Genomic DNA, 17,047 nt, shown 5'->3' with positions numbered 1-17,047 from the left:
TAACACACCTCCTCCCAAAAAAGAGAAAAGTTTTATCACAATTTTCTGATTGAAGAACCCAAAGATTCGCAGCACTGGGATGACATTCTTGTGTGGAAGTGCAACTGACTGGGAGTAACATCAGCTATTCATTTCCAGTGCCTTATGCTCATTGTGTGACAGTGTACATCTGCAATCCCAGCTCTCTAGGAGGCTGAGGATCACAAGTTCAAGCCCAGCCTGGGCAATGTAGCGAGACCAGTCTTAAAATTAAAAATTAAAAAAAGGGCTGGGACTGTATCTAAATGTGAAGGCATTCAACCTCTAATACACACACACACACACACACACACACACACACACACATACACAGAGGCATATACTCGAGGGTGCTCTATAACCCATCGTATCATTCCTCATTTCCCCTTGGCTCCCCAGGTATTGAGTCAACAAGCCCTACAGCTTTGTGTGACTTTGAATACCACTTTCCTTTTTCAGCATTAAAAGTAAATGTATAATCTTTCTGACTTCTTTAAAATTTCATAGCTTTTAATAAAACCTTTTCTTAAATATCTAGGCATTGGTTAATTTTATTTACAGTGGCTTGGCCCTTGACATGGCAGGGATTTTTCTAAAACAACACTTTAAAATTCCCTCATTTCCACTTCAGGGTCTTGAAGGTAAGATGCAGCCCTCTGCCACTCATTTGCAAACCTGCAAATGAGGTGAAAGTGACTCTGATATTAAAATACGGACCATATTAACATCAATTACATTTTCCCTGAAGTTTCAGTGTTTTGAGGTTTTTGTATACAGTAAATCTGAACAATTTGCCAGATTCTCTCTTCTTCCTCAATTCCATTTGTCATCAGCTTCAACACCCCACAATGTCAGAGAAAGAAAGGTTAAAAAGCAGGAGTATCCTCTCTGACAACTCATAAAAGGGTGAGGTGTTGGTTACACTAAGGCCGAGCCTTCCAGGGGCTTCTGTAGCAATTCTTTATTCCTTAACAGTATGTTAGTAGGAACGGAGCTGAGCTCCAGGAGTTCACAAGCGTGAGCCTGAGAACCCGCAGCTCCTTCCATCAGAAATGTGATGAGAAAGTAAACTGAGCTGTGTGACATCAGCAGAAGAAGCTGATGTCTAAAGAGTGAGTCTTGGGTGAGCTTTTTGACAAAATCTTTTAATCTTCCTCTAACTTATGATATGCAGATTTGGATTTCCGTGTGAGGTGTGCCCCTGCAGGACTGTATATTAGTTTGTTTTCTCTTACTATAACAAAGCACATGAAGCTGGGTCATTAATTTATTTATTTTATTTTTTTAGTTTTGTATCTGTGTATCGTGTCTTCCTGCAGAGGCTCTCACATTTTACACAAGCTAAAATGGACAAGGGAACATCCTGCATGCTTCCTAATTTTTCTACAAATGTGATTTTTACATCCTGATTTAAACACAGTTTGTCGATTTACATTCATAGCCTCTCAATAAATGAATATATCATGTTTCTTTTTTCAAGCAACAAATATATTACTTTCATTCTTTCAGCAAGAACACAAAATTGGGGACCCTATTAGGTTTTGTAAGGAAGGCCAGCTTCTAATAAAGCATGGTTAAGCTGCTCTTCATGAGTGTATAATGAGGAAGTAGATTCTTTCCAGTAGGCTGGCTAGAAATACCTCTTCACTGCACAAACTTTTCACTACAACAAATATTTACTCTAGTGGAATAAAGCGGTTGGATTCTTTCCTTGCCTGTTTTCCAAAGAGGGCAGCCTTGACCAAAACAAGTATACTCATTGGCAGCACTAGAGGAGCCCCAGGTGGGTACAAACATCTTAAAAATGTTAATGACCAGCAGGGCATGGTGGTGCATGCCTGTAATCCCAGCACTCAGGAGGCTGAGGCAGAAAGATCATTGCGAGTTCGAGGCCAGCCTGGGCTACAAAGTGCGCTCAAGTTCAGCCTGAACTGCATAGCGAGAACTTGTCTCAAAAAGACCAAAAAAAAAAAAAGTAAAAACGTTAATGACCCTGTGGTAATGCAGAAAGATATGTCATACACAGCACAGTGAGTTGAGTTCTCAAAGGTAGAACTGTTTTCAGATATTCCTACAACTTTCCTTTCCTCAAATGTTAAACTTTACCTTCCTTTCACTGTAACCCTCCACAACAAGAAACGCTTGCTATAAGTCACCTTACAGTGCAGATACTATTCTTGATTTTACCTCACTGAAAACTCTTTTATTTCTTAGGCTTGAGGTCTTTAAGAGTAAGCCTAAGTCAAGATAGTTTTGGCTTCAACAAAGTCTAATTAATTTTTTAGAGTCCCGGGGTAGTTACAGAGGCAATTGAGGCCACAAGAATACTCATTATTAAATGTATGCTTTGGTTTCTTATCATAGCATATCTGGACTGAATCTCAGAGAAATTGTTAGCAATTTGCATATGTATTCCCAGGAATTGTTCCCAGAAGTACAAAAATGAATTCAGAAGTATTTAAATGTTCTACTTTTATGGTTGTGGTAAAATAGTTCAGATTCTATATGGAGAAAGTACCAAGTGGTGAGCCAACTTTAAATAACATGACCATTCTCCTCCAATGTATTTGATAATCTTTCTAAAAAGGCATTTAAGAAATCTTAATCACCTTGCCTATTTGCAGAGAATTAAGTAATGATGAGCACGTCACACTTTACATGGATATAGAAAAATTTCCTGTAACCATTATGTAATTAACAATGAATTTTCAGAGTGATTTCACATGCATAGGTTATTTTCCACTGCTACTAGGAAGTAGAGATTTGGTTGGGGCTGTGTGGACGTGGCTCGGTGGTAGACTGCTTCCCCGGCCTTCCTGAGGCCCTGGGCTGAGTCCCCAGTGATATACACCGCACAAATACACACAGACGAAGAGGGGTCAGGAGAGGGCTACATGTTGTAAATTCATCTTCAAAATAGTTTTCAGAAGTCTGTCGTCTTTCTTGCTTCTAGCATATAACATCATTTTTTTGGACACCCTAAAGAATCAAGATCTAATGTTCTTATCCATAAAATAGAAATATTTACATCATGTGGTGTCTTAGTTACTTTTCTCATTGCTGGGACAAAATGCCCAACATCCATAAGTTAGGAAAGGAAAGGCTCGGTTAGCTCACACATTATGGAGGCTTCAGTGCATAATCGCTGGCTCCAAGGCAGGGTGGCACGTGTTAGAGGGACAACAGTTCATGGCTGGGGAAAGCAGCACAAGCAACAAGCGAAAAACAAGACTTTCTGTCCCTTATATTGTATGCAGGCTACCCACCCTAGGACGGGTGTAGCACTCACAACCTTAATCCCAGCACTAGACTATGAGTCAATCGCAAACTCTAGATTCAGCCACCTCTGAAAAGCCCATCCCCCATGACAGTATGAGGCTTTGGGGCACATCTAGACACAAACCATAGCATGAAGTATCCATGGGAAACAAACACTGAATTTCTCCTACTTGTATTTTTCTGAAATTAGCTCACAATCTAAAAGGAAAGAAATAAACAGAAGCCTTATTTTACTAACTTTTGACTTAAATTATAAAAATGACTCCAGAAACAACTAAACCAACAAAAACCCTAAAGAGTTCTTTAAGATCAACATCTATGTGAATTTATGGTACTAATACACCACCTAAATATTGATGAAATGCTAGGAAAGCAGGCAAGTTTGACTAAATGCATTGCCCTGTCCTTTGGCTTATTGTTCTGCTTCTTGCTTATCTCCTAAATGTTGATGTTCCCTAAAGTTATAAACTCTTTTCTCACTTCATTCATACTGGTTGCTTCCCTGGTAAGCAAATCTGATTTCTAAGTTGGACTTCTTTCTGAATGTATATACAGAAATGGTATACTGGGCTGTGAGGCCTACATAATCATTACTGTAAGTATGACATTTCCGTATTGTATAGGTAGGTAAGCCTCTACATTGTAAATTGAATATAAGTATGTTGAAAATACCATGAAAATACACATTAAGTTTTAAATATAAATTTATCATAGTAAGACTATATGTTAGTAATGCTTTTTTCATTTATTACATTTAGTTTCATTTAGTTTTGAAATACAGTCCTGCTACATATTTCAGGCTGCAATTCTGGCCTCAAGTGATCCTCTTGCTGTGGCCGCCGGAGTATCTGGGACTACAGATCAGTGCCAACTGTGCCTGGCTAGCTTTTTCATTTTTATGACTGAATGTTTTCTTTCCATATCTTTGTGGATCTCCTTATACATGGGATATGAGTATGCTAATGTAGACATCTTCCAGAGAGATCTCAATATCATACAAAATTAACAGTTCAGGCCTGAGTCGGGGATGATGGCACACACCTGTAATACCAGCACTCTGGGAGGCTGAGGCAGGAGGACTGCAAGTTTGACATCAGCCTGGACAACTTAGCAACTTAGCAAAACCTTATCTCAAACAACAACAAAAACAGGCCTGGGGATGTAGCTTCAGTGTGAAGGTCCTTGATTTGGGCCCCAGTACCACAAGCACACGCATACACACAACAGTTCAGGTCGGGAGGAGTTTGCCCATGTCATCAGGACTGCATAACTTTTCCTCCCTAAGTCTATGTTAACTTATCTTTAAAATGGTGTATCAGGACTCATCTTGGAGGATACTTTTGTTGTAGTATTGTAAAATGAAAGACTTTGTCTGGGCTGGGGATATAGCTCGTGCTAGAGCACTTGCCTGGCATGCACACCCTGGGGGGCTGGGCTAGGGGGAACTTTGGTCTCTATCCTGGGTTCCTGTTTTGAAGCTTCTAAAATGCATGGAATTTCCACAGTAGTAGCAATGCCTTTGTTCTTCTGGTATGATCTTGGATTGCACTGGAGCTTATGCTGCTGAAGGTGAGGGCCTGTACTCTATTTTTTTTTAGTGTTCACTTTAAATTTTGCCTAATAAGCCTTTGTGTGCCTCTTTAAAACAAACAAAGTGGAGATGAAGCTCAGTGCAAAGCCCCTGGATTCCATCTCTAGTACTGGGGAAAAGAAAAAAGTTATGTGTTAAAATAAATAAAAAGGAAAGATATGTGTTAAGATTATATGAGGTAATGATATAAACAGTTAGTGGCTAGCACATCATAAGTAGTCACTACATGTTAGCTCTTACCGCTTTGTCTACTAAGTGATGTAGCTGACAGTGCTTGTAGGGCTATGAGGTCGATTAAAAGCTTCAAGAGACAGGGAAATTGAGGACCGGGGATTTAGCTCAGTGCCAGTGCCACAGCGCCTGCCCGGCAAGCATGAAGTCCTGAGTTCAATTCCCGGTAGCAAGAAAAAAAGAGAGGCAGGGAAATTGAGGGGTCAAGTTAAAGTTTAATAGCTTTGTAGTCAACAGCAATACCAGGAAGTTAGGACCAAGAAAAATGGTTAACCTAGCTATCAATCAGCCTTCTGAAAACAGAACAATAGTGACTTGAAAACACTATTAAGGATTCCTTCCACAAGGAAGGGGCAAATGAGTGGAAGAGTCACTAAAGCACCCTGTAGTTACCTTTGCGTCGTTGTCCGAGTGAAACACACGCTCCTAGCAGAGACTTAAAGTGAAAATAAGGCAGGCGTTCACGAAGAGGCAAGGTGAGAAAGAGCCCGAGCACGGCTCCTCCTCCTCACGGGTTCCACCTCTAATGCGATGGTGTCCACCCTGGGCCCCGCCTACTCTAGGAGCCCTGTAAAGCTCTACCTTCCTGTCCTTTTGTTTAGGCCAGCCTGGGATTTCTGTCCCCATGCTCTCATTCCACAAGCACTGTCCCCTTTGTGCTTCAGCATAAGAATGAAAGTCTTATTCCTGCACCAAGGTGCTTCTGCCTGATTCTTCTGATAGCGTAAGAATCCACGGAGCCGGGCGTGGTGGCGCACGCCTGTAGTCCCAGTACTTGGAAGGCTGAGGCAGGAGGATCGTTGCGAGTTCGAGGCCAGCCTGGGCTACAAAGTGAACTCAAGTCCAGCCTGAACTGCATAGCAAGACCCTGTCTCAAAAAGACACACACACACACACACACAAAAAAAAGAATCCATGGAGTCCATGACGTAAGCACTCAAAATCCCTTGAATGATGGGGGGGCTGGGTCTCCTAAAGGAATAATCCTGTTACATAGCTCCGCCCAATATATATAATACATGCATATACATACATGCATGTACATACATATATGCTTGTATAGCTATATGTATGTATATGCACATCTTCTGTAGCCTTGCAGCTATTATCAGGGTACCAGAAGTGAGGAAAAATCAAACTTTGCGGGGACTTTTAAATACTGGTTCTGAGCTGACACTGACTCCTACACCAGTAGAACTGTGTGGTATGCCACGGTAGCAGCTGATAGAGGTCAGTAATGTTTTCCAGTGGGTCAGTTTCACAGACAGCCTGGTGTTTCCCTAAAGCCATCCTCAGTTATTTCCCAGTTTGGAAATGTGTCATTGGAATAGACAAATCAGCCCCTGTCAGAGTTCTTATCCTTGTTCCCTAACCTGTGAAGTAAGGGCTATTACGGTAGCAAAAGCCAAGTACATAACCATTCTCATGGAATCTATACACCAATAGTAAACCAAGGTGTTACTATATTGTTAGAGGGACTGTGGCGATGAGGCAATTCTTAGTCCTCCCAACCCTGCAATTTAAGACAAAGGAAAATTATACCCAGTAAAGGCAAGATGGCTAAAGAGTCAGGCTTTTTACAAATGCTGGCATGGTGGCTGGGCATAGCTCAAAGGTAGAGCTCTTGCTTAGCATGCCTGCAGCCCTAGGTTCAGTCCCCAGCCAGCGGGGAAAAGAAGGAATAGGTCCTCTCACTGGTCAAATAGCCATGAGTATCTAAAACACTTGCTGGGCTGGGCATGGTGGCCAATGCCTGTAATCCCAGCACTCGGGAGGCTGAAGCAGGAGGATCGTTGTGAGTTCGAGACCAGCCTGGGCTACAAAGTGAGCTCAAGGGCAGGCTGAACTGCATAGTGAGACCCTGTCTCAAAAAGACAGAAAAAAAAAAGAAACACTTGCTGATGGCAAAAATAATATGAGATAGGTAGTTGAAAAACATAATTTAATACCAGTATGATCATCTGAACAGTTGTAGAAACAAAGACTGTGATTATTATTAGCATTTCTTCCTCATTTTCATTCCTCATCTTTTTTTTTTCAATCAAGAGTCTCAATATGTTGCCAGGCTGGCCCGAAACTCCTGGTCTGCAGTGAGATCCTGCCTCAGCCTCCAGAGCAACCAGGACTAGTTTGTGCCGTCGTGCCCAGTCTTTTCCTCCTTATTTCGATATGCATACATCTGTGTAAGTATAGCCAACTATTTTCTTTTTCCTGTTTTTATTTACCTATCATCAAACATAAGGGGCCTTAGTAGTGGTTCACTTATATCTCAGAATTTAACTCCGAGAGGAATCAGCATCAGCCACAGATGAATAAGGGAGCTCTGTGTCCTCTTCGGGAGTTAACTCGAATGGTTTTGGTTACATTAGCGACAACTGATCTTACTCTTGCTGCAGCTGAAGCTGAGAGTGACTCTAAGAGGCCGCCAAGGGGTCAGGGCTGGACAGTGGGGTGTGTATTGATTCAGCTGAGCTAATCCCTAGCTACACTTTCCAGAAGTCTTCTCCCTTCATTCTCCAGCCAGTGCACAAGAAGCATTTCGATGTGAGTTCGAAGGCAGAAGTGAAGCAGCAGCCTAATTCCTTCTGTGCGTGGCAGGCCCCTCTGCAACACACTCGCTTTTCTGCACGTCTGCCTCGTGGGCAGGGAGCCGCAACGAAGACCACAGCCACTAGGCTGCTGCTGAAGTTTCTCCCTCACCTTCTCTGAGACCTTGGCCAGGTTCATGTTCAGCTCCAAGACGAGGGGCACTATCTCTTTCTGTATGTCATTCTCATCATTGCCTCTGGAGATTTGGAAACAGTTTTAAAACCACAAGAATCTTTCTCTGCTTGTGGATGCCGTTGAGGAAGCATTGGTGAAGTCCCTCTTCCGCAGCGGTCAGGTTGCTGTCAGAGTCTCGCAGAGCGCTCACGCTGCGGGAGCTCTTCCTCAGACACTCAGCGCTAAAACATCAGAACATCCAAAGTGCCACTTTGAGCAATGGAGAACGGTCACGCAGTACGTGCTGATTAGAGACCCAAACACCACGTGCCCCAAGGCTTGCAGTTGTCCCCCTTCACTTATCCCCCTGTAAAGAAGGTAGATGCAGCCAGGAATGCAGGTGAAGATTCTCAGAGACCAGGTACCCACAGAACTGTGTTGCTTTTTTTTTGTTTTTTTTTTTTTTTTGGTTTTTGTTTTTTTCGTTTTTTTTCTCTGGTACCGGGAACCGAACTCACGACCTTGCACTTGCCAGGCAGGCACTTTTGCTGCTGAGCTAAATCCCCAGCCCTACCCACAGAACTGTGGAAAAGATCTTTTGTTGGCATGAAAGACACGGAATGAAGAACATCACCTAAGAGGTTTTGTTTTTGTTTTGTTTTGTTTTGTTTTTGAGGGTCTCATTACATAGTCCAGGATGGCCTCAAACTCACTGTGATCCTCCTGCCTCAGCCTCCCAAGCGCTGAGATTACAGGCATGCACCACCATGCCTGGCACCGAAGAGATTATTTTGAACCACGTGGGAAATTTTAAAATAATTGAAATCATGACTGACTAAGTAGTGGGAAAAAAATAGAGGCTTTTTTTCTGTAACTTTGACAATCGCAACTCCTTGGATAAGACTGTATTTAGAACTAGCATCCTGGTGAAGCAACAGGTGAGTTGTGCTTCTTCCATCCAAAGAAATCTAAGTGGTTCTGGACCTTGTTGGTGGTTTGAAGATGATTTTGGTGGAAACGACAACTCTGATCACAGAGGACATTACCCCAGTCACCGTGGCTTTGCTGGCAGCCATGATGGTGGTAGTGGAAACAGCTACAATAGATTGTTAATGGTGGAAGCAATTTTGGAAGTGATAAAAGCTATAGTAGTTTTGGCAGTTATAACGATCTGTCTTCACTTTTGGACCCATGAAAAGAGGAAGTTTTGGAAGCAGAATTCTGCCCCCTATGGTGGTGGATGACTACTTTGCCAAACCACAAAACCAAGGTGACTCTGGTGGTTTTAGCAGCAGCAGAAGCAATAGCAGTGGCAGACGTTTTCACCTCTGCCAGGAAACAAAGCTTAACAGAAGAGAGCCAGAGAAAAGACATGCAAGCTACAGGAGACAATAGATAATGAGCTCAGCCAGTGCAGGGGCGGCAGGGCCTCGCTGCTACAAAGAAGACGTGCTTCAGACGGTACTCGTGTACAGGCGAAAACACTCAAGGATTGTATTTGTGACTAATTGTATAACAGGTTATTTTAATGCCTGTCATGTGGACTGTAAAGCATCCTGACGAAGAGTTTTAAGGTTAAAAAACCCTCATGCTACTTATTCATTGCTGAATATGATGGTCCAGTCATGAGGCTGACTGTACTGGTTGGATGACTGTGTCAATTTGAGAAGTTTAGAAGCTTAACTAAATTGGCTCAGCAACTGTACACTCTCGGGGGTAAAAACTCCCCACGGGGCGGCTCGTCCCCTGCGTGGTATGAAGGAGGAAATGAGGAAGGAAGGATCTGTTTCTGTTCTTTGGAGGAGCTCCAGGTTTTGCCTTCATCTTGAATGTCATCTCCTGGCTTCCAGCGCAGACTCTTTGGCTTCTGGCGTAGATTCTTCAGCCTTTTGTCGCAGACCCGTGAGCCTCCTGACACAGACTCGCACAGGACACTGCAGTGAGCTCCAGGCCTTGGGCTGAAACCTTCGGTCTCTGGTGTGCAGATGCCCTCTGCATGCTTCTTCATCCAACTCTGTGGCTGACCACCCAAAGCCAGTCTTGTCGTTTCTTATACATTTGTATGTCTTGTGTACATCTGTTGCTCTAGGAAAACACTGACTGATACTCTCAATAAATGTGTATTTTTAAAAAGGCACTGAGGACTGAGAAAATGGCAGCGTGAGAACCAGCCACATACCAAAACCTCTTCAGGACCTGGAATCCAGATACCTGGAAAACAACAACTTAGTGAAAAGAGAAGGAAAGCAGCTCCTGGAATCACAAAAGAGCTGCAGGGAAAACTAGAAATCACAGAGCAACTGGAGAAACTGAATAGAAGGCAGGCAAAGAACAAAGCCATCTAGAATGCTAACCGCAGCTCGCGGGAGGGGGCCTGTGCCCCCAAACCCAAAGCGAGCCTGGAGAGGGTTGGCAGAGCCAGGGAGAAGCAACAGGCCAGCAGTTCTAGTTCCAAGAAAAGCCCACAGTTATTGCAAACTGCAAATACAGTGTAGGATTTTACTCTGAAAATGACTCTTCTGCACGGCCGGCTAGAGTTGGGGAAGAAATCCATTGCAGCACTCACCACACTGGAATGTGACGTCATCAGGTGCCGTTCTGGTAAGGGGTAACTGTTCTAGACTGAGCTGCTCTGGGAATCAGAAGTCAAAGGAGCAAACACGGTTCAGGACGTCTGAAGTGACTGGGTGGGAGAGAGCCAGAAGGGACAGCCATAGAGAGGGCATGGACTAGACACAGACAACCTGAAAAGCGTAAGCTCAGGCTGGGAAGGACAGAGGGCCCCACGTTCCGTGGGGAGAAGCCAGGCCAGTGTGTGTGGCCTTTAGATGGGGCTGGGTCTGAAAGCGCAGGCGGTAAGTCCAGTAGACATCTCTCCACCCCGACCCCGCTGCCCTGGGTGTCCACCTCCGGCACGGAACTCAGTGGTCTGTTCATTTTCCCTATCTGCCAACATCAGCAGGGCTACAGCTCAGCTTGGACGGTTACCACAGGCAGGAGCATACAGATAGAGGGGCCTCTGGAATGGGGTGGGGAGCGCCTCACAAACTCAAGGGTTGTAAAGCTAGGTGGAGAAGGCTACACCCGGAGCACACAAGGTACAGGGAAAGTGGGAGTAGCCGGGGTAAACACAGCTTCAGGGCAGAAGCCTTTGACTGACCACCCTAAGGCAAAAGGCAGGGTACAATTCAGCATTCTCACACAAAGTTGTGAGTGTGGAGACAAAGTAGCTCCGACAGGAACGCACCATCTCGGCCCGTTATCTTCTAGATTCCAACATTATCCACCCTGGGAAGAAACTGCTCATTCAAAAGCAGATTTTGGGGGGCTTACTTATCTTTTTCTTCATTGGTTTTGGGGGATTTGGAATTTTTTCTTTTTATTTCATTTTGCTGTCTGTTTTTTCACTCCTCTTGTTTTTCTTGTCTGTTCTGTTACTTTTACCTAATTAATTTTCTTTTACCTCTTAATAGGATCCTTTATCTTATTTTTCTCTCCTCATCTTCTTTTTTTTAAGTTTTTGAATTTTACTTCTCCTACTTTCCCATTCCCTGCCCCCTCCATCCTTAATAGTATTACTTTTTTTTTTTTTTTTTTTGTCTTTTTGAGACAGGGTCTCGCTATGCAGTTCAGGCTGGCCTTGAGCTCACTTTGTAGCCCAGGCAGGCCTCAAACTCACAACGATCCTCCTGCCTCAGCCTCCCGAGTGCTGGGATTACAGGCGTGTGCCACCGCACCCAGCCCAATAGTATTACTTTTAAGCTTTATTAACCTTTGGATATTTGCACCAGATAACGGGCCGAGATGGTGCGTTCCTGTCGGAGCTACTTTGTCTCCACACTCACACTTTTGTGTGTGAATGCTGAGTTGTACCCTGCCTTTTGCTCTAGTGTGATCAGTCAAAGGCTTCTGCCCTGAAGCTGTGTTTACCCCGGCTACTCCTACCTTCCTTGTACCCTGTGTGCTCTAAGTGTGGCTTTCTCCACCTATGCTATTGTTGAATTTTTTTCCATTGTTAATTGTGGCATAAGTGGTGCATTTAGTAATTATTTACTGCATGTCTTTGCATGTATATGACAATTATGGACATCTTTTCTATTGTGAAGGTCTGATACAGTGGTAGCTTTGTCGTATTGTATATTTTGGCTTTTTGAGACAGGATTCTACTATGTAACCCAGGCTGGCCTCAGACTTGTGGTGTTCTTTCTGTCTTATGCTTCCAAATGCTGGAATTATAGGCATTCACCACTATACCTAGCTCAGTGGTAGTTTTAACTGGTACTTATGGTATGTCAATGTCCAGTTTGTCTTTGACTCTATTATTGTTGCTGATTTGGTGGCTACTGCCAGGGTGTGTAATTTTTAGTTCTCAGTGTATGTCAATATCTGGCTTGTCTTTGTGTCATTAGCAATACTGTGATTCGTTTTGGAAGAGCTGGAAAAGAGGCCAACTGCATTGCACCTTTCTCCCCCAAATTAACAGGGGTCAGATCATGGGACAGAGAAGAACTCCCCCACAACAGATCATAGTTAAAATCACAAAAGTCTAACACAAAGACAGAATATCTTAAAGGCTGTCAGAGAAAAGATAAAAAATCACTTATACAGGTAAACCCAATAGAATTACAGCAGACTTCTCAGCACATACCTTAAAGGCCAGGAGACCTCTAAGCCCAAAAAGAAAACAACTTCCAACCAGAGTGACATATCTTATAAAAGTATCTTTCAAAATTGATGGAGCAATAAGGTCTCTCTACAACAAAGTCCACCATAGGAAATTTACAGCCACCAAACCAGCACTCCAAAGCATTCTCAAGGATATCCTTAGAGGGAATGAAGCCAATACTGCTAAAAAATCTAATGGAATATATATACCAGGTAGGGTGAGCAATTCAGCAGAAGAGAGGAAAAGGAATCAGTATCAGGAAAATAATGCAATATTAAAAATAAGTCAGTACATTTCAGTAATAACACAATATGAATAGTCTCAACTCCCCATTCAAATGACACAGATCAGGAAATTGGATCAAAAGCAAAGCCCAATAGTGTGCTGTGTATAAGAAACATTTAATCCAAAATGAAATTCATAGACCAAAAATCAAAGGATAAAAAACAATATTCTATGCAAAAGGAACTTGAAAACAAGCAATCTTATTGTCAAAGTAGACTTTGAGCCACAACTAGTCAGAACAGGCAAAGGATGTCACTACATATTGTTTAAGGGAAAAATGTAACAGGAAGAGATAACAATTTTAAACATATATGCACCAAACACATGTGCACCCACCTTCATAAAACAAATACTATTGCACATAAAAGATCAGATAAACCTTAACACAATTATAGTGAGGGACCTCAATACCCCACTATCACAAGTAGTGATAAAATCAACAAAGAATTATCAGAATTAAACTAGACCTTCAAAAAAATGGACTTAATAAATATCTACAGATTGTTCCACTGAACAAGATATACATTAGTATCTGTGCTGCATAGAACTTTCTCTAAAATACACTACAGACTAACTTATAAAAACATGCTTACATAAAGGCACAACCATGTGCCAGAGTGTCAGACTGGAAAAATGGCCCTGTTCGTGTTTGTGTGGGGAAAATGGCCAAAAAGAACCAAAATCATCCCAAGTATATTGTCAGATCACAGTACAATGAAACTAGAAATCAGTGGCAAAAGAAACCACAGGAATTATTGCAAACACCTGGAAGCTAAACACCACATTCTTGAATAATCAATGGGTTATAGATGAAATCAAAGAAGAAATTAGGCATTTCTTAGAATCAAACAATAATACCAATACAACACACCAGAACCTATGGAATACAACTGAAGCAGCCCAAAGAAGGAAATTTACAGCTGTGAATGCCCATACTAGACAAAGAGTGAGCCCAAATAAATGATGCACCTAAAGGTACTAGAAAAGAACAATCCAAATTCAAAGCTAGTATAGTAATACCTGGGTTCACAGATGTGCTCAGCAAAATTTTGCTTTCATTCATGAACTCTACGTTAGGTGACAAACACAGCTGTGGCCATCTTCCCCACACAAACACGAACAGGGCCATTTTTCCAGTCTGACACTCTGGCACATGGTTGTGTCTTCCTCTAGTTGAGATCACGGCACAGACCTGTGCACACTTACCGTAAAGCTTTTTTGTGTGCTTCTCAGCACATGCAGCACTGTACATGGCTCCAAAGAAAGTGCAGAGCAAGCGTGGTGGTGAAAAGAAAGTGCAGAGCTGTAATGAAGGAGACAAGGAAGTGCAGAGCAACAGTGGTAAGAAGGTTCTGAAGCAAATCATCCCTGAATTGAGAAAGAAGATTGTAGAAAACGTGAATGTGGTATTCGGGAGGCTGATCTGGTCTCAGAGTGCAAGATGGTGAAGTGGACTATTTTGAAGACTAAAATGCAATCAAAGGAAATGATGTGGGAAAAGGTGTAATGATGTTGACCAGGCTGAGGACACAAGTACTGGAAGAGGTAAAAAAATTTCTGTTAGTGTGATTGAATGAGAAACAGCTGCCAGGTGATAGTTAGCAAAGCTATGATCTGTGAAAAAGCCAGGAAATTGCACTGTCGTTTATTGCAAGAAAACTCCTCTACAAGTGTAACCAGTGATGAATTTAAAGCCAGTAGAGGGTGGTTTGATAAATTCTGCAAGAGAAGTGGCATGCACAGTGTGATAAGATGCTGTGAGGCTTCCAGTTCTGACAAGACCCCTGCAGAAACCTACAAGAAAGAATTTGCAGAATTCATGAAGGCAGAAGGATGCTTTGTTCAACAAGGGTTCAACTGCAATGAAACAGGGCTCTTCTGGAAGAAGATCCTGAGCAGAACCTGTATCACTGGCACTGCTGGTGCACAAGCCCATGAAGGTCGGATTGACCCTTTTGCTGTGTGCAAATGCAAGCACTGATCTGGAGATTAAGCCACTACTGCTGTACCATTCCCAGATCCCTCATGCATTCAAGAAACAGAAGGTGAACAAGGTCGGACTGTCTGTCATGTGGAGGGCCATTGTGAAAACTTGCACAAGGTGTTCATACCCACCATTAAGAACTCTCTTTGTACCAACCAATGGCCTGAAGGTGCCTTCTTCTGAGGGACAGTGCCCTGGCACACCCTCCAGCCTGGGTGGACAATATGGATGCTGAGTATGGCTTCATAAAGGTCAAGTTGCTCCCTCAAAACACCTCTTCTGCAGCCCATGGGCCAGCAAGTGATCTGCAACTTCAAGAAGTTGTACACACAGGTGCTCTTCAACAGCTGTTACTGAAGAGACGTTCTTGACTCTGAAAGACATCTGCAAGAAACGTTTCAATGTTCTCCACCACTCCAACCTCATTGACAAAGCCTAGAAAGATGTCATAAACCAAACTTTAATCTCAACTGGGAGGAAACTGTGGTCAGAATGTGTCTCTGAACATGACTTTGAAGGGTCTGATGCACAGGTAGTAGAGGAGATGGTGTCGGGGGCAAGAGATGGGTCTGAACATCGATGGTGCCAACAAAGAGCAGCTTGCTGAGGCCCATAAGGAACAGCTGACAAATGAAGAATTTGCTGGGCTCCAGAGTAAGCAGCAAAAGGCACCTTTTTTTTTCAGTACCGGGAATCAAACTCTGGACCTTGTGCTTGCCAGGCAGGCACTTATGCCACGGAGCTGTATCCCCAGCCCCAAAAGGCACTTGTTGCAGAGCATCCCACTGAAGAAGAAGACAAGGAGGAGCTCGGCCATGATGGATAAAATCCATTATGGAAAATGGAATGAGGGCCAGGATTTCTTTGAGAAGTGCCACCCAACAAAACTGTAATGGACTGTCAATAATAACCGTAAAGTTATAAAAATCTGATGAACAATAACGAGGCCTCTCTGGAGGTTATGCAGCAAAGGAAAAAACAAGTGACATTAGACAGACTTTTGTCAAAATTCACCCTGAAGCTAAGAGACAAAAAAGAGAGGAAACCCCTGCAGGAGATCTCCTTGGTGTCCTTATGAAAGGGGACTCTCCAAGCAATACCCTCCTCCCCACACACCTTCCCTTCCTCCATGCCAGAGGTCGCCTCAAGCAAGGTTCGTGTTCTCTCTCTTCATACCGTGCTGCACTGTACTTTGTTCCATATTTTTGTGGATAAAAATAATAATATGGTTCAGAACAAATAACCATATTTGTACTGAACCTTCTGAAAAAATTTTATTTGGTTTGCAACCAATTTGGTTCATGACCAGAACCATGGAATGAATTAAGTTTGTGAACTGAGGCACCACTGTACAAGGAAGGAAGTTATAAAAATCACACCAGAAATTAATGAAATTGATACTAAAAAATACAAATAATCAGTGAATTAAAGAACTGCTTCTTCAAATAATAAACAAAATAGACAAACCCTTAGCTAATCTTAACAAGGAAAGCAAGAATGAAAGAACCCATATCAATGCAGTTAGATATGAAAAAGGCAAAATCACAGCAGACACTACCAAAATCCATGAGATTATTAGTAACTACTTCAAAAACCTGAATACCAATAAATTGGAGAATTTAGAAGAAATGGACAGATACCTAGATACAAAAATTACCAAAAGTGAACCAAGAAGATATAAAAACCCTAAATAATCCAATAACAGTGAAATTAAAACAGTAATTAAAAAAAAAACCTACCAACTAAGAAAAGCTGAGGACACAGTGGGCAACAAGAACAAATCAGAAGGCACCACAATCCCAGGTTTCAAGTTATGTTACAAAGCTACAGTGATAAAAACAGCACGGTACTGGCACAAAAACAGACGTGGATCAGTGAAACAGAATAGAGGATGTAGAAACAACCCCAGGTGCATTCAGTCATCCGATCTTTGGCAATATGCCCAAAAAAGTACACTGGAGGAAAGATGGCTCCTTTAACAAATGGTATTGAGAAAACTGGTTCTCCACATGCAGAAGATTGAATCTAGACCAATATCTCTCACTGTGTACTAACATAAAATCAAAGTAGATCAAAAATCTAAATATTAAAATGGAAACATTCTTCTAGAAGATAAAAATAGGTAAACTCTTGGAGACATAGGCGTAGGCAAGGACTTTCTTAACAGAATGCTAGTTGCAAAAGAATTACCATCAAGAATCAAAAATGTGATTATGAACAAAAACCAAACTGCACGGGAAATACTTCAAAGAATCAACAACTGGGATCTCATCATATTGAAAAGTTTTTG

At 42.4% G+C, this 17,047-nt stretch overlaps 1 long non-coding RNA gene across 1 annotated transcript in view; it reads left to right on the top strand.

The window, feature by feature from the left end:
* Positions 1 to 9,667: 9,667 nt before the first annotated feature.
* The window catches only part of LOC102018861, an 18,323-nt gene continuing 10,943 nt past the window's right edge, over positions 9,668 to 17,047 (top strand). Inside the window, exon 1 of the long non-coding RNA XR_001232216.1 lies at positions 9,668 to 10,423. This is a non-coding gene — a long non-coding RNA (uncharacterized LOC102018861). The remainder of the gene's footprint in view (positions 10,424 to 17,047) is intronic.

Source organism: Chinchilla lanigera, unplaced genomic scaffold (assembly GCF_000276665.1).
Source record: "Chinchilla lanigera isolate Chin_1 unplaced genomic scaffold, ChiLan1.0 scaffold00146, whole genome shotgun sequence".
Classification (NCBI taxonomy): Eukaryota; Metazoa; Chordata; class Mammalia; order Rodentia; family Chinchillidae; genus Chinchilla; species Chinchilla lanigera.
This window is presented reverse-complemented; position numbering and strand designations above follow the sequence as displayed.